At 38.8% G+C, this 22,855-nt stretch overlaps 1 long non-coding RNA gene and 1 pseudogene across 3 annotated transcripts in view; both read left to right on the top strand.

Moving 5' to 3' along the window:
• LOC139035922 (uncharacterized) overlaps positions 1 to 22,855 on the top strand; it is a 395,918-nt gene that overhangs the window by 77,740 nt on the left and 295,323 nt on the right. The window lies entirely within an intron of this gene.
• Positions 10,605 to 11,724, top strand: LOC110146129 (protoporphyrinogen oxidase-like; annotated as a pseudogene).

Raw genomic sequence — 22,855 nt, 5'->3', positions numbered from 1 at the left:
CCAGTTTTCCCAGCACCACTTGTTGAAGAGGTTGTCTTTTTTCCATTGTATATCCTTGCCTCCTTTGTTGAAGATAAGGTGTCCATAGGTTCATGCATTTATCTCTGGGCTTTCTATTCTGTTCCATTGATCTGTATTTCTGTCTTTGTGCCAGTACCATACTGTCTTGGTAACTGTGGCTTTGTAGTATAATCTGAAGTCAGGCAGGTTGATTCCTCCAGTTCCATTCTTCTTTCTCAAGATTACTTTGGCGATTCAAGGCTTTTTTGTATTTCCATACAAATTGTGAAATTATTTTTTCTAGTTCTGTGAAAAATACAGTTGGTAGTTTGATAGGGATTGCATTGAATCTATAGATTACTTTAGGTAGTATAGCCATTTTGACAATATTGATTCTTCCAATCCATGAACACGGAATATTTCTCCATCTGTTTGTGTCCTCTTTGATTTCTTTCATCAGTGTTTTATAGTTTTCTATGTATAGGTCTTCTGTTTCTTTAGGTAGATATACTCCTAAGTATTTTATTCTTTTTGTTGCAGTGGTGAATGGTATTGTTTCCTTAATTTCTCTTTCTGTTTTCTCATTGTTAGTGTATAGGAATACAAGGGATTTCTGTGTGTTAATTTTATATCCTGCAACGTTACTATATTCGTTGATTAGCTTTAGTAATTTTCTGGTAGAGTCTTTAGAGTTTTCTATGTAGAGGATCATGTCATCTGCAAACAGCGAGAGTTTCACCTCTTCTTTTCCTATCTGGATTCCTTTTACTTCTTTTTCTGCTCTGATTGCTGTGGCCAAAACTTTCAAAACTATGTTGAATAGTAGTGATGAGAGTGGGCACCCTTGTCTTGTTCCTGATTTCAGGGGAAATGCTTTCAGTTTTTCACCATTGAAGGTAATACTTGCTGTGGGTTTGTCATATATAGCTTTTATTATGTTGAGGTATGTTCCTTCTATTCCTGCTTTCTGGAGAGTTTTAATCATAAATGGATGTTGAATTTTGTCAAAGGCTTTTTCTGCATCTATTGAGATAATCATATGGTTTTTATCTTTCAATTTGTTAATGTCATAGCTTTTCTTCCAAGGAGCAAGTGTCTTTTAATTTCAGACCTGTTAGGGAAGAGCATTTCCAGTCATTACTCCTCAGACTGAGGCAACTTCTGTGAGTGTTTGTTTCTGTCCTTCAGGGCTCTTTTTACCTTGTTCACCATTTTCTCAGGCTTGACTAAACATTCCTTTGTGATATAGATACAAACATCATCATGGCAAAAGGTTTAAGATTCTAGATGTGCTCAGTCTATCAGGGCCCTGATAGACTCTCATGTAGAGTTGTTCTATTAACAAATCTGTTTACAATGCCAATTCTTCATGCAGAGTATGAATATGTTCCTATATTGTCAAGTGTCATTAGCTGACATTGATAGGAGAGACTCCTATTTTGGGGGGGGATAAAAGCAGTCTGTCTGAACTTTCCTTGGAGCACTTGTCAACTATTAGTAAGTTTATTGTCAGTTATAAATGTGTGTATCCTGAATTGGACTTTAAGCAATTGGAGAACAGTATGTCTTACTCATTTTTTTTTCTTCCAGGATTAGAATAGTCATGATCAGACCATGCTTCTTTTTTTGTAAAACAATCGGAAAACATACTGAAATGTGTGCATCTGACTATTAAAAAAAAAAAAAAAAAGCAAATTTGCTGTTGCCATAATTTAACCTGTTTCATTGGGATAAACTAATATTCAATGCTTCTTGGTGTATTTCAAGTTTGAGTTTTTAATTATTTTTACTCCATTTGTAGAAACTGATGAGGAATTCTAAATAGCACATGGCATTAAATGGCATTTATTGTTCCATAAATCTTGATACTCAAAAAGGAATGCTAAGTAGACAAGCAAAACTAAAACAATGAACAGATAAGCTCACTTCTTTCCCAAATATTTGGTACAGAAAACACCTGGTCATACAAAAGCAAAAGAAAAATGACAGAAAGGAAAGCTCTCCTTCTTTAGGATCTATACAAATTATGGACATTTTCAAACCAAAGATGGATTATTTAGAGATAGTACTTTTTCATATCAAGTAACCCTCTTTATGAATAAAACATGGCAAAGCTTCAAGCTGAATATTTGTCAAGTTGTTTAAATTTTCCATGCCTTAGTTCCTTTAGCTAGGAAATGGGAAACATACTTACAAAGTTATTGAAATATTCAACAAGATGCAACTGCAAAAGAATTCAGTACTGTGCCTGAGTGCACAGTGAGCACTTGAACAGGACTATTACTATAGTATGGTCAGTGCTCAGTGACTTTATATTGCCTGGATGGAGTGTTGTTGGGGAAGAGAGGTCTGTTGGAGTAAGTGAAATCCCATGATTGTCACAGGGGAACAGGCAAGAGCTACTGACCTTCATCCCAGGTCCATTCCTTTCCTAATAGGTCAGGGCTGGGGCTGTGGTTGGTGGAAAATGTCAGGGTTTGTTTTGGGTGTGCCAAAAAAAACCAGGGCACTAGTCTATGAAGGGGATTGCCAAATGTTGAGGACCTTCTCCTCATAGTATTGAGGTAGAAGTTTCTGGGCAGTCAGTGTAGGACTGTGAGACCTCGGTCTTGTTTTCATTAAATATCTCACTCCATTAACCTTTAGCTAATACTGTTTGTCCCAAATTCCTGGAATGTGTCCTTGGACTGATAATTTATCAGCACTCAGATCCAAGGGAACGTGGTTGAGGGAAAAACAACAGGTGATCATTAATGTCTAGCCCATATATCTGGTCCATTGTAAAGTGGCCAAGGGGCATGAAAAAGGGTGGCAACTTAATCTGAGGATCAAGAAAAACCATAAAGACTTTAAGTTAAGCATTTTGACCTTTAAACTGATTGGTTAGAAATGATGTATTTTAAGAATGTGAGCCAACCAAAAATGTGCAGATTAATACTGGTAAGGTTATAAACTGTTGTTAAGTCCCACTTTTGGGAGGACTCCTTACCCTTTCTCAATGTCTATGCTGAGAGCCTTGTACTTTCTTTCTCTTTAATAAATCATATTTGCTTGCTACAATGAGTGTTTGTGTGTTTGTGAAGTTCATTCTTTGGTTCTGTGAACAAGAACTCAGATTCCTGTTTCAGTATCATGAGGAATGTCAAAGGCTGAAACTACTAATGTTTGGGCCACTTGTCTGATAAGCTCTGTCCTATCAGCTCAAGTCATGAAATGGAGCAGAATAAATTGACACTCAGTCCTAATCCATTTCTATCTCAGTGGATTACATTATTAACTTTTTGAAATGTGACTTTTTGTTGCTGTTTTGTAATTTCTATCTAGTCACGTGGTATGGAGTGTCATGAACAGCCTTGTCAGGCAGAACACACTCCCTCTTGTGTGAAGGTTGGGTCTTCTTCAGGATAGACCTCTAGTGACAGGTTTGGGGAATTCTGAATAAAGATAAACCAAGGCCTGTGGTTGCCTCTCTTGGGTACCCAGATACTACACATGCTTCAAGTATGTGTGAGTGCTTGCTTTTCTTGTCAGGACCTGAGAGTTTCCCAACAGCTTCCATATCGGCTTTACTATTGGCACATTTAATTGGAGATAAAGATGACTTCTAGTTGTAGATTTCTTGATACCTTATCTTGTTTAATCTTCACCAAAAACCTGAAATAAGTGTTATCGCCTTTATCCACACGAAAGTACAGAGGTTTAAGTAACTTTCCAAGGTCATAGGATAGGAAGGATTTAAACCTAATCGTTTAAGCTTCAGCTATACCACTCACCTCCCAGTAGGTGTTTCATTTATTAAAAAGTGAGCTTGCAATATTACATGAAAGTAATTTTAATTAGTATACTGTTGAGCCTATTCTAGTCCTGTGACCATTCTCTGGTCACTCATTTAATAGCTTTTGTTAATAAAGGAAATAAAAGTGTTTATAATTTCAGAACAACAATTTTCTGGTAAGATGACTATTTTTTTTCTTTTGTACCATATAATATTGAAACATTTTCATGTAGAAAGTATTTTAAAAATTCAGTGACTTTCACCTTTTTTGAGCTGTGATGAAAAAATTTTATATATGTGAGGATGTGTTGTCCTTCAAAGAGTACACTGTTGGAGGTCAAATATTTATTTTAACTTACATCGCCATATTCCTTACTTTGGGAATTATTTTCAGACCGAGTTAACAAGCTGTGAAAGAATCTGTCCCATTTTAAAAATAATTTCACCTACTACTGAGACTACAAATACATGTGTAACATTCACTAAAGATCTGCTGCCCAGCTCATTTATATGCAAGATCATATGCTTTAGAGATGATGTGGGAAATTGAGATGTTGATTAAGATTTCTCCATTTACTACATATGGCATGCCTAATTAAAAATTGAAAATATTTTTATCCATTAAAGTCCACCCACTTTCTTCCATTTTGCACGACATTGTCAAGAGTGTTTCACCTTCAGACATGTCTAAATACAGTTTAGTTGGATGCAGTGTGGAATCTATAATCTGCACTACTGCTTAGGAGCAGCACTCCAAATCCTACTTTGAATTTTTATAAATATTAATAGTTCAATTTCATATTTGTTTAATGGCACACACATGGTTTTTCTCAAAATTTCAGTTCTTGAATTATTGAGAGAAATTAGATCCCCCCCACCCTTCTCTATAAAGATGGTGGTGGTGGTTTTTAAGTCATGTCCGGCTCTTTTGCAACCCCATGGACTGTAGCCCTCCAGGCTCCTCTCTCCATGGGATTTTCTAGGCAAGAATACTGGAGTGTGTTGCCATTTCCTTCTCAGGATGATCTTCCTGACCCAGGGATTGATCTCAGGTCACCTGTGACTGAGCCACAGGGAGCCTCTCCCACCACTAAAGATGAGATAAAGATAATTGTCTAAGGTACTATCCAGAAAGGGGCACTGTGATGTTCAATGTGGGCTTTGAATCAGATATCTTTAAGCACTGACTCTACCACTGTTTGTTACCAGTCTTAAGAGAAAATACCTGACCTTTCTGTGACTCAATTTCATCATTGCTTTCTTGGTCTCTGTTTTGCTGTTAGAACTCTATCAGTGTATTGCTTTGCTGGGTAATCTTTTTTTCCTTTCTGGTAACTTATAAGTTTTTGTTTTTGGTCCATTTGATAGATATTGTTTAACTTGCTCAGGAGTTCTGGCGCTTATTCAATCTGAGATTTCATGTATTTGAGTAATTCAGAAAGCTTCACAGTCATTACCTCTTTGAATATTGCTCTCCTTCATTCTCATTTTTTAAAACCTCCTAATAGACATTTGTTGAATGCTCTCCTGTTCTCCATATCTTTTAACATCTCTTAGAGTTGTATCATCTTATAACCCATTTATACATCTTGGGTTATTTCCTCAGTTCTTTTTTAATTGATTATACACTGACTGTATTGAATTAGTTGTTTTTTTTTTTACCTCAACTAGATTTTAAATATCAGTGAAAATCATATGCATTTCAAGAAGTCCTATTTCTAGATTTCTTGTATTTCTTATGATTCCTTATGTTTATTTCCATTCTTTTATCTCTTCAGGCATTTAAAATAGTCTAAGCTTATTCAGATTATTTGTCATTCTCAGAGGCTATTCATTTTACTTATTCTGTCCACTGCTTATTTTCTAGCATATTTCATTATTTTTGACTGGGAACTTACATATGTCATTTCCCCCCCTTGTAGGCATTTCACATAGCACTGATTCAGAGCAGTTTTTCATTTTCTCATGCTGTTTGTCTCTATGGTACCAGCTTGAATTTTCATCACTTATGGGCATTATAAGTTGGACTCAAACCTCCAGATAAGGTAGGCTTGAGGTTTTGATGAGGTAATTTTTAAAAACTTATGCAAAATCCAAGATAGTGAAAATATTATTGCTGTCTCCCTGTGACAGTAGGCAGATTTTTATCTGTTCCCCATTTTCTAAGGGTATAGCACTTTGAGGGTCCTGGCTTTATCCAAGGATTTACATTTCAATTTCTGATCTCATGCAGGTCTGATCGCCTGCATGGACATTAGGACCTGAACCCCTAGCAATTAGAGGAGACCTCCCTGTTTCTGTCTCCTCCTGCATACTAGTCCTGTTGATCCCTGGCTATTGCAGTGTCAATGTGTGTGTATTTTCCACTATTTAAGTTTCTTATGCTCAAGGCTTTTTCTTCTTTTTCCTAACAACCCGTTAATGTATTTAAAAATGCTTCTCCTTTCTCCAGAATTTCTAAGCATTTGCAGTGGGAATAGTTATTTTTTAGTTCAGTCTATCATATTAATAAAACCATATAGTGTTATCTTGAAGATGAAATGAAATTTTGCATGTATGGAATTTAGTACCTGATGGTAAGTTTGATATTTTCAGTATTAGCCATTGTGACAGGACAATTTGCATGGAGTCTAAATGAACCTCAGGTTACTGTGAAGAGGACGAGTTACTTGAGCACATATTTTTGGTTATTTCTACACACAGTCTTTTGATAAGCATATGTCAAGTTCCTAACACTGTTCCTGGAGATCTCCATTTCCTTATCACAGCCTCCCAACAGAAGATAGCTATCTCCAGTGGCTTGTTATGTCAGCCTTCTCTCAACCATTTCACCATCATCTTAACCATTTCATCATCTTTTCACAATAGCTTTATGGAGAAAACAGTTAATTCTTTGCCTATGATGATTAGTGTTAGTCACTCAGTCATAGTCCAACTCTTGCGACCCCCAGAAGTGCCCGAGGCTCCTCTGTCCATGGGGATTCTCCAGGCAAGGATACCGGAGTGAGAAGCCTTTGCCTTCTCCAGGGGATCTTCCCAACCCAGGGACTGAACCCAGACCTCCTCACTGAAGGCAGTTTCTTACCATCAAAGCCACCACGGACGCCCCCCTACAATGATATGTAATGCCAAGTATATTTTTCACTAAGATACAAGTGAAATTAAAATAATTTTCAAAAGTGACAGATTTTTTTTTCCCAATAAAATGAAACTTGAGAACATCTGAGGGCAATGAGCAAAGATAAGATTTAATGTTGGCCCTTTTTGACTATGCCTGTCCACTTACCACAATTAATGTCACAGGTTATTGATGCTAAATATTACAGTGTTTTGAAAATAATTAACTTTGTAAAGTCAGGGGATATTAAGAAATGTATTCTAGATTCTTTAGTGCAAAGCATCCTTCTGGCTTTAGGAATTTTTCAGATTTTTTTCAAAAATATGTATTACTATACCCATGAAAGTAGTGTTTTTAACAAAATAAAATGATTATAATCAACCAAAAATTGAACTAGCCTACAAGCAAAAACTGAGAATAGTTAATGTTTAGTCTTTTCATAGACTATTTCATTGTCCTTAGTTATGCAAACAAAATAATGTAGAATCAAAACTGCAAATGTTTTATTAACAACAAAGAATAAAAATAGACCAGGTATTCTATTTAAAAATCTAGACAAACTAGAAATTAAGCTAAGGAAAATGAGAGATAGAATCAAATATAGGACAAAAGCATAAAAATAAAGCCATGAATAGGCTTTTTGGAAAGACCAGTAAATATCTCACATCCTGGCAATGCAAATAATGGACAGACCACACATACATAGTGTTTGAATGAAGGGATATAACAGAAACATTAAAGCAATTAAAAATAGAAGTTATAAAATAAGAAATCTCAAGTGAAATTTTGAAAATATCAGCTACTAAAAACCTTAAGTAGCAAATATAAGTAATGATCACTCTAGATTTTAAGGATTCACTATTAGGTTTCAGCCTGGAGTACCTCACATGTGAGTTCTTTCAGATCATTCTTAAGCTATTAAACTATTCCAGATTTCTGTTAGAAATCTTCAAGTTTAAGGCATGCATATTCTCATCATTTTCTTAATAACTGACAGAAACGGTAGGAAGAGCATAAGTCATCATCTACATCATCCCAATAAAAGAAGGGATAATATCTATAACAACCTCAAATTATAAAGCACTGGCCAAATTTTGCTGAGAGCTGAGCGGTACTCTTGACCTTCTGCAAAATAAGGAATGGAACACTTATGGGAGATGTGGATTGTCCCTGTAGAGACTTTGTTTAAAACCACAAACATGCAAGGAAGTACAGCTGAACAACACACCTTATTATGGCATTTCTGGGCATTTCTACTTTCTCTGACCAGCCCTCCTAGTTGAAGTAGGTACCTGGGGTAGGGTAGAGGAACCCAAGGAAAGGAAAGTTGCAGTGGCAGATTGCATCAGAGAGGTCACAGGGCCATACAATAGTTAATAATGTTAACCTTTATAGAACAATTAGTATGTAAGAGGAGCTGAGTGAGTGAAGTCACTCAGTCGTGTCCGACTCTTTGCGACCCCATGGACTGTAGCCTACCAGGCTCCTCTATCCATGGGATTTTCCAGGCAAGAATACTGGAGTGGGTTGCCATTTCCTTCGCCATAAGAGGAGCTACTTGAGACTAAGTGTTATCTTGCTACATTTTCATAACCTATCAAAGAGAAAAAAGATACGGAATTAAAAATACTAGTTATTGAATCTTGAGCTGAAAGTAGCATGCCTGCTAAGTTGCTTCCGTTGTGTCTGACTCTCTGTGACCCCATGATCTGTAGCCTGCGAGGGTCCTCCATCCATGGGATTCTCCAGGCAAGAATACTGGGTGGCTTGCCATGCCCTTCTCCCAGGAATCTGCCTGATCCAGGAATTGAACCTGTGTTTCCTCTGTTTCCTGTATTGGCAGGCATATATATATATATATATATATATATATATATATATATATATATATATATTTTTTTTTATCACTAACACCACCTGGGAAATTCCAGAGTCTGTGTTTTTCATTATAACCCTCTGAGACTTGCCTTCTCCTCCTTCCTTCCAATTCTATTATGCTTTTCGCTAGGTCAATAAAATAGAAGGTAAACTAGATCAAAGGGGAACCTGCAGATTGCCAGGTCACATTGTATTCCTCCATAGAATGTTCTTCATCTGGAATCTAGCAGATAAATCATACAAAATTGGGTAAAAGTATTAAATAAAAGGAAATCAACAATATATGTTGTAAAATGAATTGCCTGAAGAAAGATAGAAAGGGTTCAGTTTAGTAATTCTCTCTCTTTTGTTATCCAATAAAGTATAGATAATGTCATTCGAAAAATAAGAAAAGCTCAGACAGGCCAATATCACTGATAAACTTATTTTTTAAAATCAGGATGTGTTTCAAATTTCAAATGCCTTTTTAGCATCTATCAATATACATTTTATTGATAATATAAAAAGCAATTAACTACTTTTTCTAATATTGAACAGACTTTTGGGCTCTGTGGGAGAAGGCAAGGGTGGGATGTTTCAAGAGAACAGCATCAAAACATGTATATTATCTAGGGTGAAACAGATCACCAGCCCAGGTTGGATGCATGATAGAAGTGCTCGGGCCTGGTGCACTGGGAAGACCCAGAGGGATTGCGTGGAGAGGGAGGTGGGAGGGGGGATCGGGATGGGGAATACATGTAAATCCATGGCTAATTCATTTCAATGTATGACAAAAACCACTACAATATTGTAAAGTAATTAGCCTCCAACTAATAAAAATAAATGAAAAAAAATAAGTTTAGTGGAATAGGATTAGATGAAATTGATATGTAAAAAATAATCTCAAGCTATCAGGCATGTTTAGTTGTTGAAAGACTAGATTTCATTTCATTAAAATCATGATAAGAGCAGAGCTTCTGTTCAGTTCAGTTCAGTTGCTCAGTCATGACTGACTCTTTGTGACTCCATAGACTGCAGCACACTAGTCTTCCTGTCCATCACCAACTCCGGAAGCTTGCTCAAACTTATGTCCATTGAGGTGCTGATGTCATCCAGCCATCTCATCCTCTGAAGGCAGGAGGAGAAGGGGATGACAATCTGTCCCAGCATCAGGGTCTTTCCTAATGAGTCAGCTTTCTGTGTCAGGTAGCCAAAGTATTGGAATTTCAGCTTCAGCATCAGTCCTTCCAATGAATATTCAGGACTGATATCCTTTAGGATGGACTGGTTGGATCTCCTTGCAGTCCAAGGGACTCTCAAGAGTCTTCTCCAACACCACAGTTCAAAAGCATCAATTCTTTGGCACTCGGCTTTCATTATGGTCCAACTCTCACATCCATACATGACTGCTAGAATGTGGTCCACTGGAGAAGGCAATGGCAAACCACTTCAGTATTCTTGCCTTGAGAACCCCATGAACTGTATGAAAAGGGAAAAAAAGCTTCTGGTATTAATTGCTATTTAACTTTAATATTAGCCAATTCAATTAGATGAGAAAAATGATTATGAGTATATTAAAAACATAAATGATAAAGAAGTAATGTTGACTCACATTTTAAATGGTTATAATGAATAAGCATATCAGTAAAAATATGTAAAGTCTAGAAAGAGAAAAAATATAGTAATTCTGTGAAAATATTTAGCCTTGATAGTAATCAAAAGCATGCAATTTAAGACAATAGAGGTTTTTTCCTACTAAATTACAAAACTAAATTTAATAGAAATATTCAAAATTACCATGTGTGAAACAAACATTCTTAGGTACTTTCAGTACAACTGCGCGTTTGTGGTGCTCTACACGCCATGCCCTCTTGCATCAGGGGGCTCCTCCGCCCTTCCCGTCCCTTCTCCAAGCCTCTGTTCTGGGCCGGGCTGAGGGATTTGACCACCCCTCGTGGCAAAGACCCTGATGAGACTGTGCACTGTTTTGCCTGGCGCCACTTTGGTTCTGAGGTGGCGTCTCTAGCTATGGACAGTCTCTTGCTTGGAGTGTTTGCAGGCAACAGCTGTGAGCTCAGCATCAGGTCCTGCTTTCCCAGTCTCTTCCAAGGTGAGCAAACCTATCGTTCCATATTACTGGGGCTGCTGCTGGGGGCAGGGTGGGGCCCACAGCTGGGTACAGCACATATTCGCCAAGCTTGGGCTGAGTGCTAGTGCCAGTGGTCACTCCGTGGAGGGCTGGAGACTTTGCCCCAGGCCATCAACGCCCACCTGACTAGTAGGGGTGTCAGTGTTCTCCAAGGCCAGCCAGTCTGTGGTCTCAGTCTCCGGGCAGAAGGGCGCTGGAAGGTGTCTCTAGGGGACAGCAGCCTGGAGGCAGACCACATTATTAGTGCCATTCCAGCTTCAGTGCTCAGCGAGCTGCTCCCTGCTGAGGCTGCCCCTCTGGCCCATGCCCTGAGTACCATCACTGCTGTGTCTGTGGCTGTGGCGAATCTGCAGTGCCAAGGAGCTTGTCTGTCTGTCCAGGGATTTGGACATTTGGTGCCATCCTCAGAAGACCCAGTCATCCTGGGAACTGAGTCTGACTCCGTTGCTTTCCCTGAGCAGGATGGGAGCCCCTCTGGCCTCAGAGTGACTGTGATGCTGGGAGGTTCCTGGTTACAGACACTAGAAGCCAGGGGGCTGTATCTTATCTCAGGGCCTGTTCCAACAGGAGGCAGAGAAAGCTGCTGCCTCTCAATTAGGACTGAATGAGCCACCAAGTCACTGCTTGGTCCATCTACACCAGAACTCTATCCCCCAGGTTACATTAGGCCACTGGCAAAAATTGGAGTCAGCTACCCAATTCCTGGCTCTCAGAAGCTACCTTTGACTCTGGCCGGAGGCTCCTATGAGGGGTTGCTCTCAGTGAATGTGTAGAGATAGGCGTCAGGCAGTAGCCTGTGTCTTGGGCACAGAACCCAACAGTTGATCCTCAGCTCCCACTTCTTGCCCCTGGTGGCAGGGATTCTCTCACCCATGAAAATAAAAGTTGCTGAAGCTTAAAATAAAGAAAGCTTGGAAGTACACAGAACAAAAATTGTGTATATCTAGGTGGCAAGATGAGTTTAATTTACATTTTATGATTTCTCCAATCATCTATTTGTATAAAAGTTCATAAGAACTTTTCAATATATCATGTTACATAGAGAAAACAATATACATACATATATATATATTATTATTATTATTCCAGATGCCAATCAAAATGCTTAGGAAAAAACCCTGAAATTAAACTAAAATGTTAATGGTAGCTGCCTCTGGGAAATGAAATTATGAATGATCGTTATTCTTCATATGCATTTTTCTCTACTTTTCCAAACTTTTTTCTCTTCTGTAATTAAAAAAAAAAGCAAATTCCAAAAGCAGAGTAAGAAACATGAAGGAGAGTAACCCTTATCCTATTCATTAAATTAATATTTGCTCATTTGTTGTTGTTGTTAGTTCATTAATCCATGATTTCAAGTGTGACCCCAGTAGGGGGCTTATTTGAATTGCTTCACTTTCACATCCATATTTTATATTTCCTCCAGGAGACTTATTTTGAGGAAATATACAAATTAAGACTATATATTAAGAAATGAAAGTAAAAAAAGCCCCACCTCATAGTCCCATGCTTCTGACCATTTCAATTTTCAGTTCTCTTGGGCCAGACACAGGACTGTCTCTGTTCATGGTTTTCATTTCATCAATTTGAGGTTGAAGTAATGAAATGGGAATAAAAAGATTATCTATCTATACTGAAATAAAGCTTAATGGAGCTTCATGTTCCTCCTCCTGTATTTTCTTCTTAAATTGTAGTATTATTTATCTTAGTTTGATTAAAAAAAGAAACCTTCTTGCCCCACCCTCCTGTGGCCTATTATAACCCTCCATTTCATACAGCTCCTCAGAGCACCCTTCTAGTTTCTGGATGGCTTCTCATTTTTTCTCCCCTTCTTTTCTTACACTGTATCCTTTGGAGTAACCCTGCCCCATTAGGGAGAGATGATGTTCAAAAGGTAGCCAAAGCCAGGTCAGTGCTGATGCTCAGTCATGTACAACTCTTTGTGACCCCATGGACTATAGCCCAACAGGCCCCTCTGTCCATGGAATTTTCCAGGCAAGAATACTGGAGCGGGTTGCCATTCCCTTCTCCAGGGGATCTTCCCAATCCAGGGACTGAACCTGCATCTTTTGTGACTCCTGCTTACCACTGCACCACCTGGGAAGCCCTGATAAAAAATGAAATTTATTTAAAATTCAAGTAATAGAAAAATATGGGAGAAGTAAAATATCATTTAAAATCCCAACACTGAAGTGTATTTTTCATTGTTTGATTTTTAAAAATTTATTTATTTTTAATTGAAGAATAATTGCTTTACAGTATTGTATTGGTTTCTACCAAACATGAACATGAATCAGCCCTATGTTTACCCATGTGCCCTTCCACTTGACCCCTCCCATCTCCCTCCCCATCCCGCCCCTGTAGGTTGTTACCTGGCTTGAGTTTCCTGAATCATACAGCAAATTCCCATTGGCTATCTATTTTACATACTGTAATGTATGTTTCCATGTTACTCTCTCCATATATCCCACCTTCTCCTTCCTCTCCAACAAGACATGTCCATAAGTATGTTCTCTATGTTTGCAATACAGAATTATATTGAGTGATATCCACCAATTGTTAGTATCTCTCTCTGGATGTACTCAGATTGAGGAGCATAACTAGATCAAGAGTAAGAAGCAATTTAAGAAAAAAGGCATAATTCAATACTAAAAAAAAAAAATACTGAATTTACCTTGAACTAAACCAAAAGAAGAAAATTAAATGGAAATAATTTCTAAGCAAAAAATTAGCATTTCATCAGTAAAAGACACTATAGGTGTTAAAATGTTAGTCGCTCAGTTGGTGTCTGACTCTTTGAGACCCCGTGGACCATAGCCTGCCAGCCTCCTCTGTCCATGGAATTCTCCAAGCAAGAATACTGGAGTGGGTAGCCATTCCTTTCACCAGGGGTTCTTGCCAACCCAGGGATTAAACCTGCATTGCAGGCACATTTTTTACCATCTGAGACACTAGGGAAGCCCTAGGTATTAAAAGACAACACTAAGGTTAAAAAAAAACAGCTTAAGAGAAACTTTATAAGAATAAAGTCACACATATATAAATATGTTCATTTATGTATGCATGTATTGTGCTGTGCTTAATCACTCAGTCGTGTCTGACTCTTTGTGACCCCATGGACTGTAGCCTACCAGGCTCCTCTGTCTATGGGGATTCCCAGGCAAGAACACTGGGGTGGGTTGTCATGCCCTTCTCCAAGGAATCTTCTCAATCCAGGCATTGAACCCAGGTCTCCTGGGTTGAATGTAGGTTCTTTATCAGCTGAGCTACCAGGAAAACCCGTATGTATGCATACATACACATTGTTTAATATTTTTATGTTTAAAAATGTATATTTAAAATCATTTAAAAGCTTTTTCTAATGGCAACCTTTATTCTTTGTTTCTCTCTCCCACTAAGAGGTGTAGAGTTTAGAGTTGAGCTGAAGGAAGCCACTGTAACATTAAAATTAGCCACTGGAAGCCAAGAGATTACTTTATATCAACAATGAAAAGGATGCAAAAGAGGAAAAATTTGCCCATCAGCACACACCATCACTGCTGGATTCCAATATTCCTGCTTCTGTAATTCATAAGGACACAAGTCAGCAACTCAGTGTTCACATGGCAAATGTAGTTTACACTGCAAAGGGCTGAACTTATAATACATAAGAGGTGGCTTACATTTACTTGCACATGAAATCCTAAGGAAAATAAAAGTAACAAATCTCCCACTCCTCTTACTCCCTTTCATGGTGTCCAGATTGGATAGCTAGACAAACATGTAGGTATTTTTGCCCCCCACTGTGGTCATCCATCACTTTTCAGGCAGACCCAGATTTCTCTAGTAGCTTATCTGTTATGGACTGCGGTTTGTAAATGAAAGCTGGTAGGCTGGTGGAGCAAAGATGGGGGGCCCTGCCTGCATTCATGGAGTCTTTCTAAGAGTGAGAATTGAAGCATTGCCTAGATAATAGTTTCTCACGTTAATACTCTAATTGTACTTCATGTGAAGCTTGTAATGTATATTCAGATTCTTGGCCAGCTCCTCTCATTATCACTTATCCTCCAGTGCTGGAAATATTTGCTTCCAATGGATCATTGCTATGCCTTCCGCTAAAATTGCCCTGAGCTTCTGGGAACTGTCTCATCCAAGGTTACCCTCCCTAGAGGCCATGGCCTGTGGTCTATGACTGAAGAAGGATATGAAGACTCAGCCCCGAGGCTCGATTTGGGATAACTGTGAAGGGTCATTCCAGGTCCAGGGTTCCTCGTAGGATTGAATGAGATTCAGTTGCAACAGCATTGTAGGTCAACTTTATCTTTGACCCAGTCTTGAGTCTTGCTTTCCTCACTCTATTACAGCTGTATCTTTTGAGGGTATTCCCCAAAATACCTCTGCAGAAAATGTAAGACAACATTCTCACTACTGGTGATAAATAAAATATTCAGTAAATTTTTCATGAAGGTAAAATTTAAAAGTTATCTTTTATCCATTCTGGTGTGTTAACAATGTCCTTTAAAAAATCCATATGGATGATAGATGGTAATTACAATGTATAACATCAGCTCTGGAATTTCTTTCCAAGCAATAATGCCAACAGAAAGAAAAGGAATACAATGAAATCATAAGTTGACATTTCCTTTTTTTTTGTCCTGATTGTGACCATGCCAGAGGGAGTAATTGCACTCAAACTACAACACAATTGCACTCATTTCACATGCTAACAAAGTAATGCTCAAAATTCTCCAAGCTAAGCTTCCACAGTACATGAACTGAGAACTTCCAGATGTACAAGCTGGATTTAGAAAAGCCAGAGGAAACAGAGATCAAATTGCCAACATCTGTTGGATCATAGAAAAACCAAGAAAATTCCAGAAAAACATCTGCTTCATTGACTACGCTAAAGCCTTTGACTGTGTGCATCACAACAAACTGGAAAATTCTTAAAGAGATGGGAATACCAGACCACCTGACCTGCCTCCTGAGAAAATTGTATGCAGGTCAGGAAGAAACAGTTAGAACTGGACATGGAATAACAGACTGGTTCCAAATAGGAAAAGGAATACGTCAAGGCTGTATATTGTCACCCTGCTTATTTAACTCATCTGCAGAGTACATCATGTGAAATGATGGGCTGGAGGAAGCACAAGCTGGAGTTCTCAAGGTTGCCTGGAGAAACACCAATAACCTCAGATATGCAGATGACACCACCCTTATGGCAGAAAACGAAGATGAACTAAAGAGCCTCTTGATAAAGGTGAAAGAGGAGAGTGAAAAAACTGGCTTAAAACTCAATGGTTAAAAAACAAAGAATGGAAAAACAAAGATGATGGCATCTGGCCCCATTACTTCATGGTCAATAGATGGGGAAGCAGGAAACAGTGATAAATTTTATTTTTGGGGCTCCAAAATCGTTGGAGATGGTGACTGTAGCCATGAAATTAAAAGACGCTTGCTCCTTGGATGAAAAGCTATGACAAACCCAGTCGTCATATTAAAAAGCAGAGACATTACTTTGGCAACAAAGTTTCATCTAGTCAAAGCTATGGTTTTTCTAGTGGTCATATATGGTTGTGAGAGTGGGACCACAAAGAAGGCTGAGCACTGAAGAACTGGTGCTTTTGAACAGTGGTGTTGGAGAAGACTCTTGAGAGTCCCTTGGACTGCAAGGAGATCCAACTAGCCAATCCTAAAAGAAATCAGTCCTGAATATTCATTGGAAGGACTGATGCTAAAGCTGAAGCTCCAATACTTTGGCCACCTGATGCAAGGAGCTGACTCATTAGGAAAGACCCTGATGCTAGGAAAGACTGAAGGCAGGAAGAGAAGGGGACAACAGAGGATGATATGGTTGGATGACATCACCGACTCAGTGGACATGAGTTTAAGCAATCTCTGGGAGATGGTGAAGGACAGGGAGGTGTGGCGTGCTGCAGTCCATGGGGTCACAAAAAGTCAGACACAACTTAGTGACTGAACAACAACAACCATGTGTCCAAGATGATCTCAACACCCAAAGGTTTCCCTTGGAGCAACCAGTTAATCTCTTCACCTTATGATTCCACTGTATTATTATGCCCGTCCTCCAACACTCACTATAACATTATCAGCATGAATAGAATTGCCATGTAAGTTGTGTTAGGGAAGGCAGACTGGAATGGTGCTTTGAATCTCTGTTCACGTGGCCAAATGCCAACTGAGTTGGTTGCACAAGCAACTCTTAAAGTTGAATCCAGAATAGACCCTTCTCCTTTTTCTCCCCTATGTCTCCATGTATCATTGCAACTCTGGCACACTCCAGTAAAACACTCATTTCATGCATTTGAGTTCAACTGACATAACATGCAACATATTTTCAAGCACATGAAATAACAGTTGACCACTACACTTCTCAATGACTGTGTTTTTGCATGTATTACTTGAACTAAAGTATTTCTTCCTAGGCCAGCAGGCTGCCAGATTTGCTTCTTTCCGCTAGGCCACAGTTTTGGTTAAAACAATCTCTTTGAAGCTCACCCCACCTTTCCCAGGTCAGGTCATCCTCATTTGGTCTGGGGAATCAATGTCTTCCATTGTCTTTCCAACCTATTGTCATTCCCTGTCTCTTTCACAGCTTTCCCTTTGATCAGCCAACCCTTCTCTTTTGAGTTAAGACTTTCACAACTATTTCTTCTGTTAATAGAAAAACCTATTTTAGGAATAAAATAAAATGTCAATATTTACTGTTTTCTTGGTTATCTTGCTATAAGGAATTTATTTCTTCTAGAGACAATGTGAATGCTTCTGACCTACTAGGAGAAAGGTCATGAGATATAAGGGAGTATAGAAAATAATTATAAGATATATTGGACAGAACAAATGTATCAAGTGCTTGCAAGGCTATGTTTGACTCCTATAAGGCTATGGTGAATCCCTGTTCTTTTTTAAAAATTAGTTAATTTTTAGCTGCATTGATTCTTCATTGTTCTGCACGGGCTTTCTCTAATTGTGAAGAGTGGGAGCTATGCTTTGTTGTGGTGTGTGGGCTTCCTATTGTGTTGGCTTCTCTTGTGGAGCATGTGCTCTAGGCTCATGGGCTTCAGTATTGGGTCTTGAGGGTTCTAGAACATGGGCTCAGTAGTTGTGGCACACAGGCTTAGTTGCTCCGTGGCATGTGGGGTCTTCCTGGACCAGGGATCGAACCCATATGCCCTGCATTGGTAGGTGGATTCCTATCCACTGCACCACCAAGGAAGTCCTGAATCCTTGTTCTGATTTGTGTCTTCTGCTTGGAGAGAATACTTCCAGGTGTTAAGTCACTATCTCTGTTGCCACCACTCACCCCTGTAGCTTATCTATCAAAATCTCTCCCAAATTCTCTTCCTTGTTGTGCCAAGGCACATTTTCTCAGAATCCTATTCTTTTCAGTCCCTAACCTTTGATTAGTGTTAAGTTTGTGCTAAGTCACTTCAGTCATATCCGACTCTTTGTGACCCCATGGACTGTAGCCCACCAGGCTCCTCTGTCTATGGGATTCTCCAGGCAAGAATACTTGAATAGGTTGCCATGCCCTCCTCAATAGCATTAAATTTAATCAAGATGAAATCTATTACCTGTCACCTTGGTTTTCTGGGTGTAGGCTTTCAACAGGGTTTGGGAAGTGAAGCAGGAATACAAATACAGGGGCTCTTCTGTGGTATTTCTCTCCAATATCGCCTCGTGGTGATTCATGGAGCCCATGGGTTTTGCAGAATAGACTCAAAATCACTATCTTCCTTAATTCAACACATAGAGCATTTAAAAAAAATTCTGTAACAAAGATGCAGATGAAGCTTTGTTGCTAGCTATCAAAAGCCTGGTTCCAACCAAGCTGCTTTCTATTTCTAATTAAACCCTAATTAGAGCTCATAATTTAACTGAACTGCATTATCACTCCCTGAGCTATGAAAGCTTACTATGGTTGTTTAAAACCCATGGGTATTGAAATAACAGCAAAGCTATCTCACCTGGATTTGGAGAGATTTATATATAGAATAAATGCCTCCATTTGGTGTTAATTTTGAGACATGTTTCATAAAACATGTTTCCCATAGGCTATCAGTCCTTTCTCCTCTTTAATCTTTCACTGTGTTCAGTTACCATTTTGAAACATAGCTCTAATGATTGCACACCTTTGCCTCCATCCACGTCTTAAAACCTCTGTTGGCTATGAAATACTATCCAAAGTTGTTGTCTCCTGACACACGTGACCCTGCCTAACCTTCCCAAGCCAGACTTAGGATTTAACTAATGCCATCACAAATGCCATCACTTGCCACAACTCCCTCCACAGAGCTTACTCTTGAACCATGTGTAAACATTTGCCATGCCAGGAACCTAGAGAGATGGTTTATTCATTTTTTCACACATGCTGTTTTCTGGTTGGACTGTTCATCCTCTCTCTTCTGTACTACCACTATTGATCAGTTTGGAGATGGCAAAACACAGTGATGAAGTGTGGACCCAGGTTTTAGACAGTGTTCATTGGGTTTGACTGCCCCTTTGCATTCTGCTTGCTAGTTGAATGACTTTGTACAAGTTACATCATTGTCTCACAGGCTATGAAAAAAATAGTTCTTGTATTCTGCTCAGATAACAACAAAAGCCAATGGAGGCAATTTTTATGTTTATGGTCGTGATCAATGAGGAGGAAATTGTGTGAAACTGGAGATTATTACAGTTTTGATGTGGGCTAGTAGTCCGTATTTCATTTTCCTGTCAACTTTTCTGTACTTCAAAGTGGTAGGCACAACTGTTTGAACAGTTTGAGAAATTGTGATTTCACTTCAATAGGTAATTGGCTTTCCTTGAAGATAGGTGATGGCAAGTGTCAATGACCTCCAGCCAAACACTACCAGGGATATACGTGTAATTGAAGTTGGGTTTATTACTCACTGCAGTGAGTGATGGCACACATCATAAGAAACTGTGGAGCCTCTCAGTAAGATTGTGTCAGAAGGATCCTGTTATAAGATTTGGGTATTGGTTTTGTGACTTTTTAGGAGGGTCTAAGGAAGTGAAGATTTGCTCTATGTTGGGTACTGTCATAAACAGCAATTGTATGATTGGCTGTATCAATCAATCTTATCTGCAGGAGGAGCAAAAGAGAGCAAGGACAATGCTGTAATAGGTAAAGAAGATCAGTCTCTCACACCAGTCAGGAAAGGGGTATATTTGGTCTTAAGTGTGTGATTGTGCATTTTCCTGTGCTTGGACAAAGTTATGAGGTGGCTTTGTTTTGTCTCAATTTATTATGGACTCAGAATTATCATATCTGATATTAGTGTTCCATAAAGCTGTTTATGTCCAGCATGAGAATGGTACAGCCTAGCTTGAATGCCAGACCAGCTTCAAACAACACCGAAGCCTAGTGGCAAGTATCTGATCAATTTCCAGAGAGCAGTGTTTACTTTTTTTGAGACAGAGAAGTGAGAGATCCTATTAAAAGTGCCCGTTTAGTTTATTGACTTTTTGGATCTATAGGAATCACATGGAAATCAGATCAACTGCGTGGTTGATCAAGTCTCATCCAGAAGACTTGAATTCAGAGATAATTGGAGGCAGCAGCTAGGGGCTTAAATTGGACAGAAGTTTTACTGTCCCAAGTGAGGATGAAAGCTGCCTTGGCTGCAAGTGTTGCCAGAGTGTCAGCCTGGAGGGATCCAGAGTAAGAGTCCAGGCAAGCTGTCATTTCCTCTGTTTTGTCCACTGACTCCCAACTTCCCCTCATCTGTGTATTTCTTGGTAATGCTCCAAGTCTGGATCTCCACGGGTGACCATAAGACTCCAGGTAGGCATGATTCTGTTCCTGAGAGTCATTTTCAGTGCTGACCTTTCTTCCTGTGTCGGGTCTTGCTTATATCTTCAAAAATATCCAATTTATTATATAATATTAAGACACTGGAAGGGGCTTCCTAAGTCGCTCAGTGGTAAAGAATCTGCCTACCAAGCAGGAAACTCATGTTCAATCCCTGGATCAGGAAGATCCCCTGGAGAAGGAAATGGCAACCCACTCCAGTATTCTTGCCTGAGAAATCCCATGGAAAGAGAACCTGGCAGACAATAGCCTGTGGGAATCACAGAAGAGTTGGACACAACTTAGTGACTAAAAGGCATCAGTAGCAGGGCATCTGAAAGCCTAAAGAAAACTATAACAAATATTGATATTACTATTTTATGTTGACAACCCATATTCTACTTCTATAGCTCTTTCTCATCACCCCACCTTCCCCCTTCCTGGAGGTAACCATTATCCTGAATTTGATGTTTCTTTCTCATACATTTATTTATACTTCTATACTTATTTATATCTCAGAAAGCAATGATGATGCTGCTTTGAATGATTTAAAATTTCCTATGAAGATCTTAATATATATTGTTCAACTTACATCTTTAATTCTACATGTTTGAGATTCATCCATGTTGAAGAACATACAGCTCTAATTCACCCATTTTCATTGTTATATATCAGCAATTTTCATGAATATTCTATAATTACTGACTTTTCTGTTTTGGATATTATAATTTTCAACAACAAGAAAATTATTTTGTTTTGAACATTATCATATGCATTTCATGACATACAGGTGGATGAATTCTCCAGAACTTTTATGTAGGAGTGGAATTTCTGACTCATAGACTGTGTCTCCAACTTTAATTCTCAAAGTTGATCACATCACTTAACCCACCCACTGGCAGTGTAGGATAAGTCTCCATTTTCTGCCAGTGTGTGTTGTTGAACTTTTTAAGTTTTTGTGATATGATAGAGTGAAATGGTATCATGTGGATTTTCATGTTTATTTTCCTATTTGCTGGCTAAATTAGGCAACTTTTCATATGGCGTTGCCATTCTAGTGGTATTAGTCACCTGAATCGGCTGTTCGTATCATGTGCCTGTTCTTCTATTCGGTTTACCTTTTTATTACTTGGAGAAGTTCTTTGCATGCACTGCATATGATATTTTGGTTTTTGTATGGTTGCAAGCATTTTTTTGTAATTTGTGGGCTATCTTTTCATTCTCTATGGTATTTTGAATCAATGGAAGTTTTTTTAACTTGAATATAGCCACACTGTTCCAATTTCTAGTGTTGTATAAAGTTAAAAGTTATTCACACAGTCTGTCCAACTCTTTGCAATCTCATGGACTGTAGCCCTCCAGGCTCCTCTGTCCATGGAATTCTCCAGGCAAGAGTACTGGAGTGGGTTGCCATTTCTTTCTCTAGGGGATCTTCCCGATCCAGGGATTGAACCTGGGTCTCCTGCATTGAAGGCAGATTCTTTACCAACTGAGCTACTAGGGAAGCACCAGATAAAGGGCACTTGATAACTCCGTGGCTTAAAACACCCTTGTCACATCCATGGTTCTTCTGGGTTGTAATTTGGAAAGGGCTCAGTTGAGTGCTCTGACCAGAGGTCTTTTGTGTGGTTGCCAAGGGATGGTGACTGGAACAGGAACAGTGAGAAGCTGATTGGGTATTACTTTTATCAGGTAGTCCAAGAAATTCCTTTTATGATGTATCTTTTGCATCTTGTGTGGGTTTCTTCACGGCATAACAGCATAGGGTAGCTGGGCTGCTTTCTTGGCAGTTCTAGGCTCCAGGGTATATGTTTCAGTAAGCAAGGAGGAACTGTGGTATCTTTAGTGCCCTGGCCTTTGGATTTTATTGTTAATTTTGTGTATTCTTGTGTCAAAATAGTCACAAAAGCCCACCCAGTTTCATAGAGAGGAGACACAGACCTCATCCCTTAATGGCAGGAGTGTCAAGATCACATTGTAAAATGAATATATGGAATTGAGAATATTGTTGTGGTCATCTTTGGAAAATAGGATCTGCCACATGGATTTTACTTTCCCCTTATAGATTTTTTAAATCTTGATTTAGAAATCCTTCACTAACTGAACGACAAAAGTTTTCTTCTATGTTTGTTTCTGTAAGTTTGAGTTTGCTTTGCACAA

The sequence above is a fragment of the Odocoileus virginianus genome, chromosome 7 (genome assembly GCF_023699985.2).
Source record: "Odocoileus virginianus isolate 20LAN1187 ecotype Illinois chromosome 7, Ovbor_1.2, whole genome shotgun sequence".
Classification (NCBI taxonomy): Eukaryota; Metazoa; Chordata; class Mammalia; order Artiodactyla; family Cervidae; genus Odocoileus; species Odocoileus virginianus.
The sequence above is the reverse complement of the archived record's forward strand: the minus strand, read 5'-3'. Positions and strand labels throughout refer to the sequence as shown.